The 19598-nt window shown below is 47.2% G+C and overlaps 1 protein-coding gene across 7 annotated transcripts in view; it reads right to left on the bottom strand.

The window, feature by feature from the left end:
* SOX5 (SRY-box transcription factor 5) overlaps nucleotides 1-15292 on the bottom strand; it is a 595693-nt gene extending 580401 nt beyond the window's left edge. For 2 of the 7 annotated variants that reach the window (XM_063155720.1, XM_063155714.1), the window contains exon 1: nucleotides 13858-14003. The gene's annotated coding sequence lies outside the window, so the exon portion shown is untranslated. Of the gene's footprint in view, nucleotides 1-170; nucleotides 620-13488; nucleotides 13537-13857; nucleotides 14005-14896; nucleotides 14932-15229 lie in introns of those variants that run through there. The other 5 variants (XM_063155718.1, XM_063155717.1, XM_063155723.1 and 2 more) reach the window with 5 other exon arrangements.
* Between the last annotated feature and the right edge of the window lie 4306 nt (nucleotides 15293-19598).

Genomic DNA, 19598 nt, shown 5'->3' with positions numbered 1-19598 from the left:
TTCTGAGCAGCTATTTGAATCATCCCTGCTCAAAGACAGTCCCACTCCTTCAGCAGTGGAAAAGCAATACAAAGGTCCTGACATTCGATCCCCCATTCTGTCATTTCACGGAGCAGGCTCCTCCGGGGCTCTCAGACAGAAGTTTGCCCAAATGCCTTTAAAGTACATACCTGATTCTGCCTTTGTCTGCTGTGCTCCCTGTGCAGCTGCATTCCCAGGAAAATGTTCCTGTGCCCCCTTTCCCCGTGGTTCCCACAGCCTGCTCAGGGCTGCATTCGCTGCTGGCGCTCGGCAGTCACGCTTCTTCCTCAGCTGATGCTTCCCTTCATTTATTCTGAAGTTTCCAATGTAAAACAAACAGGAACACCACCTTTCTGAAATTACTGCTATCCCACTGTCCTCCAATGCAACATTAACAAGAGGCAATATTCTCCAAAGCTATGAAGCATATACTGCCCTAAATTACATTGCAGTTGCTGCCCTGAGCTTACACATTTTTGAATAGGAAGGCTCCCAGGGATCTCTCTCTCTGTTCTGACTGCATTTACTGCTTTAAAATATTTTTAACCCAGACACTAAAGTGCCAGCCTAGCAGCCCTTCATGCTAATCCTAGCCTGGGTGGCTGTTCTTAAGGGAAAGCATTCAAAAATTGTAGCAGTGCATCAACTTTGACCCTTTTCATTTAAAACATGAGACTTCTTTTTTTTTTCAGGGAAAAAAAATTAGATTCCAGAGGGAATCACTGAACTCTGACCTGCTTAAAATTAGTTTTGTTTTAGTGCCTGTGTGGTGACTCAACAGGCCAATTTTCCAGACACTTAAGACTTCTCTGCTCCTGAAGATTCCAGTTCAAGTCCTGGACTCATTGCCTGGGGTCGGATCAGAACACTTTGTTCCAGGGCTCCAAGCAGTGAATTCCCAGATCCCCAAACCCTTGCCAGATGCTGGCATGCTTGGTAATAAGTAGGGCTGCAACCAAGTTAATTATATTTTTTTTAAAAATCTGTGAAGAGTTTTGCTTGCAATACATATGTTAGACCAAAAGAATTTCCCTGCAAAATTCGGCAGTCGAGAAATGTTTACATGGCTCTGATAAACATTTCATGATAAGCTGGATTCTTTTGGGGGGAGGGGGAAGATGTGTACTTTGGTCTTAACAGTGCAGCAAATAATTCTCAAATGGCTCTGGCTGAGTGTATCCATCTCACTGGGAATAACTGATTTAATTTTTTTTTTAAATCTGTCCCAGGCATTACAAACACCAAATGAGTCACCATAGACTCCTATGCTGCAAAAAATAGCATCACAACACTTCATTTGCTCTTCAACAGGACTTCAAGTGTAGTGCCTGGTATCAAAAAGCCTTGTCAGTTAAGAAATTAAAAAATCCCAGGAAATGACACCCCAAAACAATCCCTGAAAAAATTACTTCCTGCAGAAGTTTAACACCACCCAGCACAGCAAAGCTTGTCTAGGAGCAGTAATTTTCCTCAGTCTCAACAGAATTTTTCAGTTTAATCTCACCATTAATGCTCTAGCATATACTTTCTATCTTTCACTATCTTTGGCATCCCAAATGCCAAAACAAAAACCAAATACCAAAAAAACACCAAATACCAAACAGCCTCAGAAGTCTCCTGTAAAGTGAGTGAGCACTATTATCCCCATTTATAAGTCCACAGGAATTAAAGCAAAAAAGATGCTGAGAAACTTTGGCCATGAGGCAAGAAGAGGCAGCCCCAGAGCCAGAACCTGGGTGCTGGTCCACATTAAATGGCATCTGTTCCATTTCCATCCCTGTTTCACAGCCATCATGGGAAGCAAAGCGATGCCAACGCCTGTAATCACTTATTTGACAGCTGCTAACCCAAAGAACACGAAGGCAATTTATACACCGTGCCCTAATCTGCCTGCACTTGATCATGGATGAGCACAGCTCCAGTGCAATTCTGGTTTTCCAAGTAAGAACGTAGCTTTCTTCCTTTTTCGGAAAGCAAGCGAGGCACTAAAAGACAGAGTTTTAACACGCAGTCATCAATATGCTCCTCTTGCAAATACAAATGTAAAACAGTAATAACACAAACAGTGAGGCACACTGTGCTGCATCAACAGCACCTCTGCCTCCTGCCCAGAAACCCTCCTTCAGCCTAGCAAGGCACCTCCAGGGCACACAGGACTGGCCTGTCACCCCAGGTGACACCATCAGGCCAGCCAAAGGGAAGGGAAATTCTGTGACAACACACAGGGACTCTGGGTTGGGAGCATCCTCCACATATCTAACCTCAAGATCTGCCTGGTGATCACAGTTGGGGATAACAGGACCTTAAAAATATATCCAGTGGGGGTAAAAGTTCTGAAGCCAAGCTGCTGAGCCACGGCCAACAGCAATGGCAAATGTAAAGAAGTAATTCATGTATGGTGGTCAGATGTCCAGGTCATGGTTTCTCTGCCTGAGAGGATCTCCCAAAGAACCTCCCAAAGGTCCTCCCAAAGAGGAGCTCCCACCCAGTGTCCCCACCAGGGAACCCAGGCTGAGAAATCCCTACCAGGGAACCCAGGAACACAAATCATCACCAAGGAACCCAGGAACACAAATCCCCACTGAGGAACCCAGGCTCACAAATCCCCACCAAGGAACCCAGGAACACAAATCCCCACCAAGGAACCCAGGCTCACAAATCCCCACCAGGGAACCCAGGCTCACAAATCCTCACCAAGGAACCCAGGAACACAAATCCCCACCAAGGAACCCAGGCTCACAAAGCCCCACCAAGGAACCCAGGCTCACAAAGCCCCACCAAGGAACCCAGGAACACAAATCCCCACCAAGGAACCCAGGAACACAAATCCTCACCAAGGAACCCAGGCTCACAAATCCCCACTGAGGAACCCAGGAACACAAATCCCCACCAGGGAACCCGGGAACACAAATCCCCACCGAGGAACCCAGGAACACAAATCCCCACCGAGGAACCCAGGAACACAAATCCCCACCAAGGAACCCAGGAACACAAATCCCCACCAGGGAACTCAGGCTCACAAATCCCCACCAAGGAACTCAGGCTCACAAATCCCCACCAAGGAACTCAGGCTCACAAATCCTCACCAAGGAACCCAGGAACACAAATCCCCACCAAGGAACCGAGGAACACAAATCCCCACCAGGGAACTCAGGAACACAAATCCCCACCAGGGAACCTGGGAACATAAATCCCCACTGAGGAACCCAGGAACACAAATCCCCACCAGGGAACCCAGGAACACAAATCCCCACTGAGGAACTCAGGCTCACAAATCCTCACCAAGGAACCCAGGAACACAAATCCCCACCAAGGAACCCAGGAACACAAATCCCCACCAGGGAACCCAGGAACACAAATCCCCACCAGGGAACCCAGGAACACAAATCCCCACCAGGGAACCCAGGAACACAAATCCCCACCAAGGAGCCCAGGAACACAAATCCCCACCGAGGAACCCAGGAACACAAATCCCCACTGAGGAACCCAGGAACACAAATCCCCACCATGGCTCCTCCAAGGAGAGCTGTCACCCATGCAATCAATGTGAGCTAACTAGGTTATTCATCACCTGCAAAAAATCCCTGCTGCTCAGAGATTTTTGGATACAATGGTGAAGTGAAGAAGGCTTTCTTCACCGCCCACGCAGCCTGGGCTCAACTCTGCAAAACAAATTTGAGCCGCAGTCAGACTCAATGTCAGACTTTTGCCAGCTGAGCTCCCTCTCACTTCCTCAGTTTCAGGTCATCTGAATACCTTGACAACCTGTGAGGATAAATCAAGCACAGAAGGTGTTTAGGAACTAAACACACATGTCAGGTGTTTCTACAAAACCTACACAAAGTTATATTGAAGCAGCCCAAATTCCAAATCCTTAACAAATATATCACACATTTTGGAAATGGTGGGCAGGGACTTGAAACACAGCCTCACTGGTTATAAAAAATGAAAGGAGACAGAGTAAAGCTGGGAGGAAAGCAGGAGAGAATGCACATTTTTTGCTCTGGAGGACGGATCAGTTGCATGAAGCTCATTTTCACTGGGGTAGACTCTTTGAACAATACTAATCTAAAAGCATATTAAAAAGCACATTAATACATGGGATCTGTTGATCTCCATGCCAGGGATTGCTGGGGCTCCCTGGTCAGGCCTCCTGCCTGATGGAAGGACCTCACCCAGCAATTCCTTCTAACATCTGGTACAGCCAAAACCAGGGCCCAGGCAAAGGCCCTGCTGGTGTTCATTTTGCATGGAGAGCAAGAAAAACTGAAATAGAAACTGAATATTCCCACTTCCTTCAGCCAAACCAGCTTGGCACCAACGTGCCCTCAGGCCAGTGAAGAGAGCCATGGCCATAAACCTTTCCCAGAGCCTGGCTGTGTCACCAGACCCATCCTACTGCATGGCACAGAAAACTGATCCTGTCACTGATGGTTTGTAAAAAATTTACTCAAAGGTCTTCCTCAGCACCAGTAAAATGAAAGCTCCCATTCAGCAAAGAGCTGAAGCTTTTGCCCAATTTGAAGCCCCAGAGGAGACCTGCTGGGCACTTTAGTGGGGCTGAAGTGCTCAGAGCCAGGCTCGGAGCCACGTCAGGGCACAATCCCCACCCAGCCACTCCAAACGCATCCAAGGCTCGCGCGTTGCTTCTGGAAACTTTGTTCTCACTTTACATATAGTCAAAACCTGACAAGAGCTCACTGTCGGATTATGCAGGAAATCTGCAAGTTTCACCAAGGTGTGATCTTATGCTTTTTCACACATTATTGTATCATGCTGCGCCAGAACACTAACGTATGCACAGTTCTAAAATAACTCGCATTATTACAGCCCAGCACGGCAAATGGCACCCAGAAGAGACTTGCTCCTCAGCGTCCTGCAAACTGATAAAGGGTCACCATTCCTTTCTTATGGGGAGGATTTAAAAAAAGAAAAAGAAGAAAAAAAAAAAAAAGAAAGAGAAACAATCCAAACCAAACTCAGCGTTTCAAAACCTTTTCCCCCATTTCTCTCTCTTTCAAATGAAACTGTCAATTTTCAGATTTGTCTTTGGTCATGTCAGGGTGGGAAAATGGGATTTAATAACATTTAACTGACTTGCTATCAAGAAGGAAACATATTTTTCCTCTTTCAAATTTGAAACCAACACTTTCTCTTTTTTTTTTTTTTTCAGTTGGCCTACTTTCTTTTAAGTTGCTTTTCAATTATTTATGAAAATGCAATAATGCATTACTTTGCTGTGCAAATGTTTAGAAGAAGGAGATAGTGTCTTTCAAGTGAAAAGGCCCCATCCCTGGCCGTGCAGAGGTTTGTTTAGAAGCGCATTGCAGGTGACACTTTATTAAAAACAATATGCTTTCATTTGCCTCCCGACACACATCCCCACTTTCTTTATGCTCAATACAAAGAGGTCCACAGCTCCTCCACAGAAACACCCCACTCATTGCTCTCCTGAGCTGGAGCTGTGACAAACAAAAGCTCAGCACGGGAAGCTGTACAAGGGGCTGAGCCAAAGCCTATCAGGGCACTGAAAAGACTCCACGCTTTCTGAACAGCCTAAGAAGGCAAAACCCTGTCCTGCTAAATAAAGGAAACCAACAGCAAAACACTCAATGGTTCAGTCAGATGTTTTTAAAGTGTTTTGCTACTTTTTTACTTGCAACAGCTGGATTTGGAAACAGCTGGATTTGGAAACAGAACATCACTGAACACTGACTGCTGAACTTCTTTCTGCACTTATCAAAATCCCACATGGATGCACACTTAAGTGGCGAACCACAAGCTCACCGCGTCAAGGTTTTAGCATCAATAGACTAAAACAAACAGCAAATTCTGCCTCGACAGCAGCAGGTAGAAAACCAGGCCCATAATGCTCAGATGTTCTTAACAAGAGCGTAAAGCAAACTGAAATATAATCAGGGAAATACAACCTACCAAAACAACCCTAAGAAACCCTAAAACAACCCTAAATAACTCAAAACAAATACAACCTACCAAAACAACCCTAGCAAACCCTAAAACAACCCTAAACAAACCTCCATCCTTAAAGTTTTCAAGCCTCAGCTGTACAAAACCATGACTGTCCCCATCTGGCACTGGCCTTGCCCAGGCAGGTGGCCACCCATGGTCCCACCTGGCCAACATCCCCAGTGATACAAAAGAAAAGAAAAGTGTAGAAGGACCTAGAGATCCCAAACTTTGCTAGTATTATTAAAAATTTTAAACGTCTTCAGTATCACTCCTTGGAGCTAGAATCCATGTAAATCCTGGGGGAGCTGGGGGACACTTCTCACACCCACTCGTTGCTGTCCCTGCAGCTTTTCTGAACAATGTTTAACACCACAGGTAACTTAGAAAATGAACTTTTTTCTTTTCCCCTCTGTTAGAATTACTTAGGGCACCTAAATCACCCTGAAGGTCAGTGGGTCACTGTCTGCATGGTCTTAAAAATGCATAGCTGCATTGAAATCTCATTCATCTAACTAACACCATGCTTGTAAACTCATGTTTTGCTTAATTTACATGAATTTTTAAAGCTAAGGCTATACTTAAATATTGTTCTTAAACACGGCCATAAAGCACACCTCTACAACTCATACTCAGGTGTTGAGATAAAAACAATTGCAGAAAACTGTACAGTTATACAAGTACATATTTCCTTTTTTCTTGCATGTAAAACCACAGATTTTAAAACTAAGCAAAGCAAGAAGAAAAATCTCACATTCTGAAAACCTTTTACTATTGTGCAACAGCATTTTTCTTCCATCTTCCCTCTTACAGCTACTTCTTTATGTTTGCATGCATGGCAGAGGAGCTTGGGTATGCAACTGCTGCTGCTATTCACACCACAGGACCCACGCCTTTACCTCCAATCCACTTTAAGGATTAGAATCTGTTGGTTTCTCCGTTTTCTACCCCATTTCAGCTTGTTACCTCTCACTAGGAGCCCCTTTCTGTGCCAGCACAGTGCATGAGTTATTAAAAGAACAGTGGGACATCTGTGGAAGGTGCTAGAAGGTGCTTCCCTCCCCTCCAGGGCTCCTCATGGAAACACAGGCACTGCTCTCATTCAGAGAGGTTCTCATTCTGCCTCACACAGGGTGAGACACTGCTCTAATGGCATCCTGGGACTGGGGTGGGAGGAAAGCACCACATGGAGTGCCCAAGCATGGGTTTGAAATGTGTTGGAGGATCCCCTGCACACATTTTACTGAGAGAGCCTCAAAGGGCTGCAGAGCTGAGCCCCATACCCTGCACATCCCAGGGGATCACTGTACACTTTCCCTGGGCTGCTCTCCTCCATCCTTCAGCTTCCAGAACTGCCAGCTGCCTTTCAGAAGCACCAAACTCACACTCACACATTGGTACATATTCATCAGCATTTACTCATTTGTAGCCTCTCATGAGAATTAATATTATTGCAGAACTTCCATCATCCTGTGCAAACTGCTACTTACCTACAGCAGCCCTGTTTGTGGGAATGCCTCATTACATCTAATTTCAGGTTTCAATTGGAAGCTGTTTTGCAGAAGTGACAAGCACTTCTCTGTTTCTATCCCAGCCCTGTCTGTTCGGTCTGCAGGAGGCTCAAAAGGGATCTGAGCAACAAGTTCCATCAGGAACTCAGTGGTTACCCTACCTGTGCACACACTGCCTGAGTAATCAGTGTGTGACTCTCAAACCTGAATTAATTAATTATCCTGTATGTGTAAATCTCAACCACAGGGTGCTGAATGCACCACAGAATCACACAAATACCTCTTTGCTCCCAGTCCTCCTGTCCTGCTCCTGGAGGCTGCCTGCCCACAACTACAGACATCAAACCAACCTGCAGCACAGGAAAGAGCACACTATCTCCTGCTGAACACGCTCTTCTTCCAGATTTGAATTTGTAAAGCAGAACATTGCATTAACACGTTCCCTTTTCCGTGACTTAATACACTTTTGATATATTTTGCATAGCTTCCAGGCATTTGTTGTTAAACAGAAGGGCAATGGACACATACATTGCATTTCTTGATATTATTTATGCCCTTGTCTATAACAACACGAGCAGCATGATCTTTGATGCCACAGCATAAGGGGGAAGTTCATCCCAGTGAAAAGCCAGTTGTGTGCTCCTGGATGTCACATAGGGACAGCACAGAGTGCCACAAGAGCTGCCTTTCCCTGGCTACCCCAATGTCCCCAGGCTCCTTCCAGAGTCACTGGAGGAGACTCCACCAGTGTGACATCTGGGGCAACAATCACTGTCACAGAATAGGTACTTTCTCTGTTTCAGTAAGAAAATTCTTTAATACAGAAGTGAGCACCTGGCTTTAATTCAATCTGCTCGGAAATCACTCGAAAACCATTCATTTTCTATCATTTTCTCATTCTCTTCTCTAATGGCTTCTGAATCTTTTTCAGTGTAAACCTGGTCTATTAGGACTAATCTCCTGCTGGAAGGTCGGTTGGGACATTAAAATGGTGTTCCCAGCTAAGAAAAGCAACTCCTCTATTCCCTGACTAAAGGCACTGACTCAGCCATGTAATAGGTATTTTGCTTTCATTTAAAAAAAAAAGGATTGCAAAATTAACTTCTAGATCCTTATTAAGTAAATATTTAATTGGTTAGCTGAGGATCACAAGTGTGTCCCCCAGCCTTTTTCATTACACTGAAAGCTTGCTCATACACAAGGATTTTATAGCAGTGTGAAAGGTAGACTCCATGGTCCTAGTTTAGAAATTGAACCAGTTTAATTAAATGTATCTTTAGACCGACTGCTACAAACCACAATATGGCACTCAGTTTAATTTAAAGCTGTTTTGTTCACTTACTCCCTGTAGAAGTTGAAGATACTGCAAGCCATATTTGAATCTGTTTCAAAGCTTCTGAGCAGAGCAAGCTCAACTGAATTTTGTCCCCAGTCCACCAAAACATGGGCAAAGAAACTTAAAGGAGGAGAAGCTCAGCTAGGAGCTGGCAATTTCACCCTATGCCATCCTTGCTGTCCTAGCCATCCTTCTCACCTGCTTAACCCAAAAGCAATGCTGAGAGTCTGGGTTTCAATTAAATTAAAAGAAATTTAATTAAATGCAACAACTAAGATCACTGCCACTAAGAGCAGTAGTAAGACCTTAAAAACAATTTTAGTAACCCTCCAGTTCTACCTTGCACATCCCACTAGGCTTGGACTGGCAAAGCCAAGTTCTGAGTACATGGGCCTGCTGAGTCAGACACGAGCATTACTAAAACCTTTCTGACCCATTTCAGGTAAAACCTGGATTCCCTTTCTAGGCACCAGGAGACAATAATGAAAGTCACTCCTCTACAAGATGAGGTCTTATTTGGCTCATCTTCTGTAAAACTCTGCTCCTTGCAGAAGCTACAAAATGCACTGGCCCAATGAGCCTGCTCAGTTTCGCTCAGGACATGCTTACAAACCACAACAGATTGGTCTAAGTGTTCAGTGTCCTTTCTCAGACCAGTGCAGCATTAATACAGCATTAATTCCCATATATTTTAACTGAAATCATTCAAAGGATCAAATACTATAACAAAAATATATCATTTAAATAGTGTGAGGATTTTTGCTTGAGATTTTGCAGGAGTGAAGAATACTATCCTTGTAAAATAACTCTGACCTGCACTTCTCAGGCAATTAATTTCCTTGTAATATAGACAAATACTTTATTCTTCAAACAATAATGACAGAATACACTTTAGCTTTGTCACCAGGATTTCTTTTTATTTAAAAGAACAACAGGAAATGGGAATGGGGGAGGGGAAGAGTTCTATTAAAGGACAATTCACTGAAAGGTCTTTTAGCTGGCAATTGTCAGCGCAGCTCAGGGCCAATGGATCAAATTTAACTCTCAAAAGTGCTGATGGTTGTATGAGTCTTCACAGTAGGGGCTGGCGCTCTGGGCCACTCAAGTTCAATTTTTGGTGTTACCACTGGATGGAGGAACTGGGATCTTGGTGAGCAAAGATTTGCTCCGTATTTGATGCACTGGGTAAAGTGGTATTCTTAAAATCACCAGCCTCCCAAGCAGCTAGTAAGCCAGCAGGAGGTTAGTAGGAAGAGAAAGTAATTGTCCTTTGTGCCTCTGAAAATAGCCAATATTAAAGGATCCTCTTATGTATTACCTGCGTTCCAATCTACACTTGCAGCTCAAAGGAAAAGAAAGAGGCTGGAGGAGACAGAAAATAAAGCTGTCAGAAATATTACAGGAGACCCTCCTCAGGCTGCCATGAAGTGTATGGTCTCCTCACCCAGAAACCTGTGCAGCCAGAGAGGATGAGTGCTCTGTAAGCAATGAAGGACTCGTTCAGACAATGCACTTTACATACACAGAGTGCGCTGTGCATGTCCCTCTGCATTCAGCACTAGCCTGAAGAGGCCAGGGACCTGGGCAAGGAACTGCAAGAGGGATCCTCAGACACTTATCCAGGATGGCCATGGTGCAGCCAGCACCATGGGGACTCCACTGGACATAAATCACTGGAAATTCACTTTACATGCAGCCTTTGCTCTCCACACAGTGCCCAAAGCAGGTGGAGCGCAGCACAGCCAGCACCACAATGCTCAGATCTTGACCTGAATGTTGTTATTTGTTAGCAAATTTCCCAAAAGGAAGCAGATCTGGCTGCCGATTTCCCTAGTCGTACTGCTTGGTCACAAACCTGCAAGGAAATTTACTTTGGGTCTGGGCACAACATGAAATAGAAAGAAAACTCTTCCAAAGCCCCCAGCGCTTCAGTGCTGCTGGAAAGGAGCTCACTCTTGTTTCAAGCCTCAGTTCAAACCAAATTTGGGTCTGAACTTGACTATATACTGTATCCTAAGTGATCAACTGGACTGTATTATCTAATATCTTGAGATAAGGAGAATTAAGCAAAACAGATTGCAAAAAAAAAAACCCTGAACTTACAGCACAGCAGACTTAAAGGCTTTATGATGGCCATTCCAGTGGGGTGCAGTGCCCACTTCCTCACCAGCAAGATTCCCACTGCCTTCTGTATGAGAACAGCTCTGCCTGCTCAGGGAACATGTGAGGATCTTCATGTTGAAAACAGGAAAAAGAAAACTTCTGTGCTAATAGGAAAAAAATCCTTGCAATAATACTAATCTATTTATAATGGTCAAAAAACATGACAGCTTACAACAGCGTCAGAGCAGTGCTTTGGCAATATTCTAGCATACTGCTGTATTTTTAGAAGGACTGTTCATTTACTTTCTCCAAAATGCTGCAGAGTCCTTATTTTTCAACAAACGATCTGTGTTTTTTTGGTGTATCATTTGCCAACATCAGAGTGTTTTATCTCAGGGTAAGGAGGAAAAAGCAAAGCTCCTGCACACAGGCTGCTGTGCAGCAGCACCGCCAGGGATGCCAAATCCCAGCTCCTCCCTGCTCTGCGCAGGGAGAGCTCTGCCACTCACAAACCTCCCTGGAAGGCTCAGCAACACAAAACTGCTGGGTTTCCTCACCCTGAGCCGTGAGGAACTGTCCCACTGCAAACAGCAGGGCTGGCAGTTTAATGGTGTTGCCCAGCCTAAGTGGTTCTAGCGAGCAGCGTGCACAATGAGAGGGCAGGGAGATGTGTTTAAGCACTTTTAGGTTTTCTCAGCACAGGGTGCTTTATCATTTCAAAATTCATCTGCAAGCTACCTTCAGTGAAAAACTGTCAGGTCTCACCTGGGCCTACAGGACTATCACAACAGGATGGTCACAGTCCCTAAGAGCCTCTACATCCATAGCTCCAAGACCTACAGACAAAACCCACAGGCTCCCACTTTCTTTTTAAAAAGCACATACGAGCTTCCATTGCTTACAAAAACTTACACTAGGCTAAATTAAATACATGTGCACCCACATGTTAACTGAATTAACTTGAAGCCATCAATACGTCTCAAATGTCCATCTGTTTACACAAGCCACTTGCAGCTTTCAAGTCTTGTGCTCCTCATAGTGTAACTCTCAACCAAAACAGTCTAAGTGCAAGCAGAAAGCTCTGCTGTGAGATTTCCATGCATAATGACCATGTGTTTATTGGGTTTTCATGTTCAAATCATGTCAGAATAGACATGCTATCCATTTGCAAGATGCAACACATCATGCCAGCCTCTCCCTCTTCAGCTGCAGAAGCCTTGTAAAACAAAGCTGGCTCTAACCTGGACAGATATTATAGCTAAATTTAAAATATCTCCCTCTGCAATTCCAATGTGATAGCTGTAAACGGTGCAGCTTGCAGGACAAAGATTTAATTTCTGAGGCAATAATGTAGCTTCCAGATCTGGGAAGGATTAAGAGCAGCAGATACAAGTAGCGGTTTCCAGGTAAATTTCAGGTGATAAAATACTTTGATGAAAATCTTTGTACTGGCTCTTTGTAAGAAAAACTTTGTACTAGCTTCCTCTAAGAAGTCACCTTTTAATCTGAGTGGCTCACTTCAGCAAGGCTGGGCACAGCTAGCTGGATTTAAACTGGGAGGATGAAAGCCAGCACACATTATCCTACAGTTCTACAGCTGGAATCAAACTTCTTTTCCTAATCTGAACTAAACTTAATATTTCACTCTTTGACAGAGATGGAGTGAAATGCAGCTCTGTTAAAAATAAAAAAAGAACCAAAAAACATTTTCTCTCTAATTTTAGGATATTGCTGGCTTTCCTTTTAGAAGAGGTCAATGTTTCAGCAATGATAGCAAAAGCTACCTGTGCCAGCATGTGATAGCAGCCTCTCAGAGAAAACGGTTCTCATCAGACACCATCCTCCTGGACGTCCCTACTGTATTGCTGTTGATGATGATGATTGTGATGTTGAACGCCTACAAATCTCCCACGTGCCTATTTCGTTGGCCTGTTTTGTTAAAAAAAAAAAAAAAAAAAAAAAGGAAGAAAAAAAAAAAAAAAAGCTCGAGGCCATTATGAGCAGTAAGAAAACAAATCACTCTTAGACCTACTCCTCTTGCAGATTCCCACACTTATTACCCAAAATCCCACAGCTCGCTATTGGTTGTACCCTTGACCAAAGTACAGGGCTGAGGCAGCATGCCATCCCCTGGGAAAAGCCGATCACGTTCCTCCCGGCGAGCGGCTCCGGTTATTCTAGGATCGCAGTCGGGCTGGAATAAAGTCCCCGAACTTTTCAGAGAAGGCAGCGCTGGCTCCCAGCGCCAGCGCCTGGGGACCCGCGGGGCCGCGCTCCGCACCCCGCCGGGGAAGTCGCTTTTCCCCCCTGACCCGCTTTCTTTTCGAGGGGAAAAGAGCCGAAACGAGCGAACCGAGAGCCTTCGGCGCCCTTCCAGAGAGCCACCCTCCTGCTCGGGCAGAAGCGAGGAAGGCGCTTTCCGGCAGAACCACGGAACGATGCTCACGCCGGTGCCCCCACCCCGGAGCCGGTGCGGTGCCCGCCGTACCCCCCGCTCGTCCCCGGCAGCGGCGGCCGCCGCTCGGCACTCACGCACGGAGAGGCAATTACAATAATTTAAAGCTTCCTGTCCGCCGGCTCCGCCGGGATCCCGCGGGCTGAGCCATGCCCGGGCAGGCAGGAGCAGCCGCTGCCCCGGCACACGCGCGGGCACCGCGGCCGCACCGCCCCCGCCCGCCCCCAGCCCGCAGCGGCGGAGCGGCAGCGGCGGCAGCAGCAGGAGGAGGAGGAAAGGGGGGGCGTGACAAGTTGTGCCAAACTTCGGGAGGTGTGCGAGCGGCCGGGAGGGAGCCGGCCGAGCTGGGCTGGCTGCCGGCCCCGCCGCCTCCCCCGGCGGCGCCCACCCCGCCCGGCCCCGGAGCCCCCCGGGAGCGGCCGCGGCGAGGAACAAAGTTAAAACGGCGGCAGCCGCGCACCTACCCGCTGTCTGTCATGTCTCCTCCGGGCGCGGGGTGCTAAGTGAGACACTGGCGGGGAGGGGAGAGCCAGAGGTGCGGGGAGGGACCGGGAGATGGGTGTTTGGTGAGCTCTTCCTTTCTCTCCCCCCTTCTTCCCACCCCTTCCCCCTTCTCGCTCTCTGTCTCTCAAGGACGAGGTGAAATCCCTTGGCTGGTCATGAGGCGGCTTCAGAGACAAACAACACAATGCAAGTGCAAATAACAAAAGGGAAGAAAAAAAAAAAAAAAAAGAAAAGGAGAGGGAGAGGGAGACCGGGAACAATGGGGGAGGAGAGGCTCGCCGCGCCGCGCCTGGCCGCCGCCGGCACCCCGGCAGGCAGCGGCAGGAGGAGGAGGCGGAGGAGGAAGGCGATACGGTGACAGCGGGGAGGGGGCTGCGCGGGGAGTCCCCCCGGCACGGCGGGGCTGCCTCACACCGTCCCCGACCTCCTCCCGCCGCGCCCCGGGGCGGCCCTGCCTGGCGGCCCTCGGTAAGTGCCGCGCCCGCCGCCCCCGCGCTCGGCCATCGCCGCCAGCACCATCCTCATCCTCATCCTCATCCTCGCCGGCCGCGCAGGGAGCGGGGGCGGGGCTGCCCGCCGCCACAGCCCGCGGTTCAAAGCGGCGGCACCGAGCCCTCCCCGCCTGCCCCCCTGCTCCGCCCGGCAACTTCTCCGCCGAGCGGGGCTGCCGCGGCTCCCGGGCACGCCGCTCCGAGTCCTGCCCGAGGGGCGCTCCCCCCTCCCGCCCTTTCGCTGAGAGTAAACACGCCGAGAGTTGCGTGGCCGCGGGCGTGTGCGTGTCCGCCGGCACCTCCCGCACCGGCAGCCCGTGTCACCGCGCCGCGGTGCCGCACGGACGCGTGGGTGCCCGCTGCACCCCCTCTCTGCATCCCCTCTCCTCAGCACCCCAGCCCGGCGCAGGAGCCCATTCAGAGGCAGAAGTTTGGGGTCCCTTCCCCTCCGAAGATGAGGAGGCGCGGCGCTCCAAGCCCACCGGTGTCCCCGCAGCCCCAGCGTTACCTCGGCGGGACCGCGGCTCCCCGCGCTGCTGCAGCCCCAGGCTCGGGCAGCCCCCGCCGTGCCCCGGGTCCCCGCTCGGCTCTGCCCCGGCCCCGCGGGTCCCTCCTTGTCCCGCCGCCGCTCCCGGGCTGCCGGGGAGCCGGCCGGCCCTGCCGGGGCTCCTGCGTGCTGCGGGGCAGCTGCGCCGTCCCCGCCGCTCTGCCCGTGCCCAGCGCGGCGCTCGGAGCCCGGCCCGCTGCCCCGGGGCTGGAGCGTGGCGGACCCGCCGCTGACAAAGTCACGCTTTCGAGAACCGGGCTCGCCTCCCGCTCGCTCCCTCGCTTGTTTACTTACGGGGTCTTTTATTTTTAACGGAGCAGTTTGTACACGTGCTTTGCCGAAGCCGGCTGGACGGGGTTCGAGCCTGAGAGTGGGAAACGCAGAAATCTGCGCCCTGAGCCAAATTGCTCAAAGAAGAGCAAGTTCGGTTATTATTCATCTCCACGAGGGAAGTCTTATCTTCTACAAATATTTGATACTGGGACAAGTCCAATAATTAACAAGAACAATCAAACAATTTCACTGCCTTCTTGGGGATTTAAAAAGTCATCATCTGGAATTCATGAACATTACAACCTTTTTTTTTTTCCCCGTGCTTGGATATGTTACTGTATATGATCTTTTCTCTGTGTGTGTGTCCCTAAGTGATTTTACCCTTTCATGCAAAAAGATGCAAACCATTAACAGCACAGATAATATTCACAACTGCTGATTCAGTGAGACTTCAGACCTCTCTGTAGGAGTGGTGAGAGAGGGTGGTAACTCTGACGGGAAAAGGAGAAAAAAAGAAAAGAGCTGGAGGAATGTTTCTTTCTTGGCTTCCTCCCTACCTCTGTGGCAGGAACTCCCACGGGAGTCCTGTGGGTGGGATGGGAGCAGGGCACGTGGGAGCTTGGCCAGCTCTGTATGGGTGCAAGCATCAGCTCTCCAGGCAGCCCCACAACTCCTCATAGCCAAGGAAAAGCCAGGCTGGCAGGGGAATGGAGCTTCTGAGCTCTGCAGCAGCATTTCTGCACAGCTGGGGTGCCAGGGGGGCAGCGTGGCTCTCAGGGCCTGCAGTGAGCCAGGCAGGACAGACAGGGAGTGGACAGACCGAGGGCCACAGCCTGATTGTATCCAAAAAACCCAAGCATTAAGCCAGCCTCAAACTCGCCTCTTCTGAGTGAAATTCAGGCTTTTGATAAAGGTGGCCACATGGGGGATGATGATGTTTGTTCCTGCACCATCCCTGTCACCAGCCGTGCCCAAGTTCTGCCTCTGGCTGTCAGAGCTACACCTCCTCAGCCCCCTCCTGCTCGTGCAAACCCTGCTGGGGATGGCTGCTGGAGGCACTGGAACAGCTCAGGTACGAGGCTTTGCTCTGTCTCAGGTCATCTCAGACCTGGGGACTGCAGCCAGACTTCCAGGGGTCAGCCTGCCAGGCTTTGTGTGTCCTCCCCACATCCTCCAGAACTCTCCTCTATTCATTCCCTGCCCACACCTTTTTTTCTTTGCATGAGCACTGCCCCCCCCTTTACTACTTGCTTTGTGCCAACTCCTCCTTACAATCATGATAAAGTTCCTTGCAGTTCAGCACAAGAAAGGAATAAGGGTGCCTGGGTCCAAAACTAATCTGGTGCAAAGAGAAAAAGCCAAATGCGGGTGCATTTTATTTAAGATCAAAAGCACAATGGTGTGAGATTGTATTATGCTCTCCACAGGAGCTGTATTTTTCTAGTTCTACAATAGGATTAAGGTGTTCAGTGGAAAAGAGAATTACAAAAAAAAAATAAAGAAAGGAAGGAAGGAAAAAAAGCCCCATTGGACTGCTAGCAGCTGCATTTGAGTTTGTCTAGAATAATGAGGATATTTCATTCCTCAAAGGCTCTAGCATCCTATTTCCAAATACTTTTTTAAACAATTGTGAAAGCCAATAATAATTTAATTTTTACTATTTATTGCAAATAACTAATTCTGGGGGTTTTTATGTATTTATTTTTTAGAGGAAGGATGTTGCCATTTCTGCATTGACTCATTTCAACATTTTCAGTCAACCAAATGCTTTTTAGTAGAACCTAAAGACATCTCCTTATTTAGCCCTGCATATCTGAGTGCACAGGATGTTGAATGTTAGCACACACGGGCTGGACACAGCTGGGGGCACAGCTTCAAGCCACTTTTCCACCCTGAATAACTAAAGAAAGCACAAAAGAAAATTTTCAGTGCAACTTACCCAGTGAAAGGTAGGCTACTGGGTAAAAATTGCTAGCTATTTTAAATTTGCAATTTGCAAAGCTCTGGCTAGCTCTGTTTCCCAGCACCAGGGAGGCATGGCCTGAGCCTGGTGCTGTTCTAGTGCTTGTGGAACATGGCTGTGCTGAAATGAAAGGTATCACACATCTTTACAGTGAGCAGTGTGCACCTAACAATCGCTTTGTGAAGGTGTTTTATGCACAGCTCTACATTGGTTTCCCCCACCTACCCCTAAACCTGCAAGTTAAAGTTTTAAGTGTAATTCTAAGGAAAAATAAATATCTCTGTTCACATAGAGCTAATCTGTGTTTAGTTTTCCCTGGCTTTTTCCCTTCACTGCCACTACTCACAAGCTGCTTCTTGCCTCATCCTCCTAGAAAATTCATAGCTCCAGTTTTCTACTCCATTGAGTCTTGGCACACTCATTTTCACAAGAGCTGCAATAAAATGCCACCTTTCTCACGTGGAAATGCTTTGTTGCTACCTCTCAGCGGTATAAATGACAGCATTGAACAGCAGAGCCTGAGTCCTATAAAACAACATTATCTTTGTGCCAGAGTAATCCAATTATTGAGGTTCTGAGATAACCTTAAAGCCATATCAAAATGAAGAAACCCCTTAGGAACCTACAAACATCTGTTTTCCTATCAGAGAGCATCAGCACAAGAACACCCTTCCATGGTCCCAATCAGCCCGAGCAGCACTCTCATCTTTTACATTCAGCATGCCTTATCTGCTCCTCCATAATAAAATCAGGGTGATGCTTGCACTGATTTCTGCCAGTAGGAAAAGCCTCTGTTGCTTAAATTAAAGCAATGTGGTTCTATGCAGCTCTTGTCTCTGTTCTCCCAGAGGCACTAGAGAATCCCATCTATAATATTTCAAAAAGACATTAAAATAACTTCCCAGGGAACATAAAACATGCTGCTGTTGTGTCCCTGAACAGGGCACTCTCTCCAGTTTCTCGTTAGCTGATTCCTGAAATTAAATGATAGAATCATGTTTCAGCAGAGCAACTGGCAGTTTGGGTCCCACATTTAGGTCCTATTAACTAAATAAGGAATACATTTATTTTTAGTAGAAGGTGCATACAAAATCTAAAAGAAACAGGAAATGTTGATTAAATTAAATGTCAGTGTGGCGTTCTATAATTTAAACTACTGCAGGCACATGGAATGATAAAGAGAAAAGGAAGCCAGCTGAAAAAGTTAGGATACTCGCTTTGAGTCATCCGTGCTGAGCAAAAATTAAGTATTACAAGAATCTGTAAACAGCTTTCAGCTTCAATAATGGATTAAAGGCGTGGGCCACAATCATCTATCATGCTACCAGTGGTAACCCATAGATTTCAATGAGATTACTTGTATATATAAAAATAATCATAATCTATCAGGACATGCAGATGAATAAAGACAGTCACAAGGATGGATTTAAGAAGCAGGCTGGAACTTCATTAATACAATATTTTCACATGTCAAACAGTTAAGTGGGCCCAGCTCAGGGATTACAAAGCTACAATTTAGGGCAGATCTTCCCTAATCTCTCTTTTACAATGAGCTCACATCTGAAGCCCACCCCTCAACCCTTCCCCAGGAAAAAGGAGGAGGACTTAAACCTCACAACACTTCCTTTAGGTTTGCTTCTTTCCTAGGCACAAATCCAGTGCCAAAGTTCCAGATTTATTTTTTAATTTCAGCCTTAGTCCACAGTAACATGAGCAAAAATAAAGCTTTCCATCATTCCAACAGATGAATAAATATGTATATTCTCATATATTCCATTTCTAAATCCAGCTTCTTAGCCCACCCCTGACTCTGTGGTGCTACAGAGACCATCAAAACATTTAATCTTCTTCAATTCTGCCCTAATAGAAGAACTGATACCAGAATTGACACCAGAATTCCCCACCAAGAAGCAACATCCCAAAATCACAGATTATTCATTTTGATACAGGAAAGAATATAGTCCCAAACTTTAATTTCACTTTTGTGCCTGCCAGAAGTAAGAGAACCTGCCCAGGATGACAGCTGGAGGTCTCATGCATATATTCTGGCTGTCCCCTTTCCTTCTTGGCTGTTTACCCCACCACTGGGTTAATTAATTGTGCTTTCCATGGAGCCTCCACTGGAGAAAGCCTCTGCAGGATGAGAATCCATGTGGTGCTGCTTGCCTAGGTGTGGGCACCAGCAGGAATGTGTCTGGCATGGCTCAATGAGGGTCACTCAGGACTAATTAATGAGGGCAGACCATTAGGATGATGCCTCAGGTTTTAGCTTTGATATTTTTCACATCCTGTGCTGCTTTAGTGTGTGGGTCTGAGTTTCAAATGAGGGGATGGTGAGCTCTGTGCACAGAGCAGGAAGACAAAACAATTCCTGCTCCAGCTGGGCACCAAGGACAAATGACCCAAATCTCAGCCCAGGAGCACAAA

The sequence above is a fragment of the Melospiza melodia genome, chromosome 4, assembly GCF_035770615.1.
Source record: "Melospiza melodia melodia isolate bMelMel2 chromosome 4, bMelMel2.pri, whole genome shotgun sequence".
NCBI lineage: Eukaryota > Metazoa > Chordata > Aves > Passeriformes > Passerellidae > Melospiza > Melospiza melodia.
This window is presented reverse-complemented; position numbering and strand designations above follow the sequence as displayed.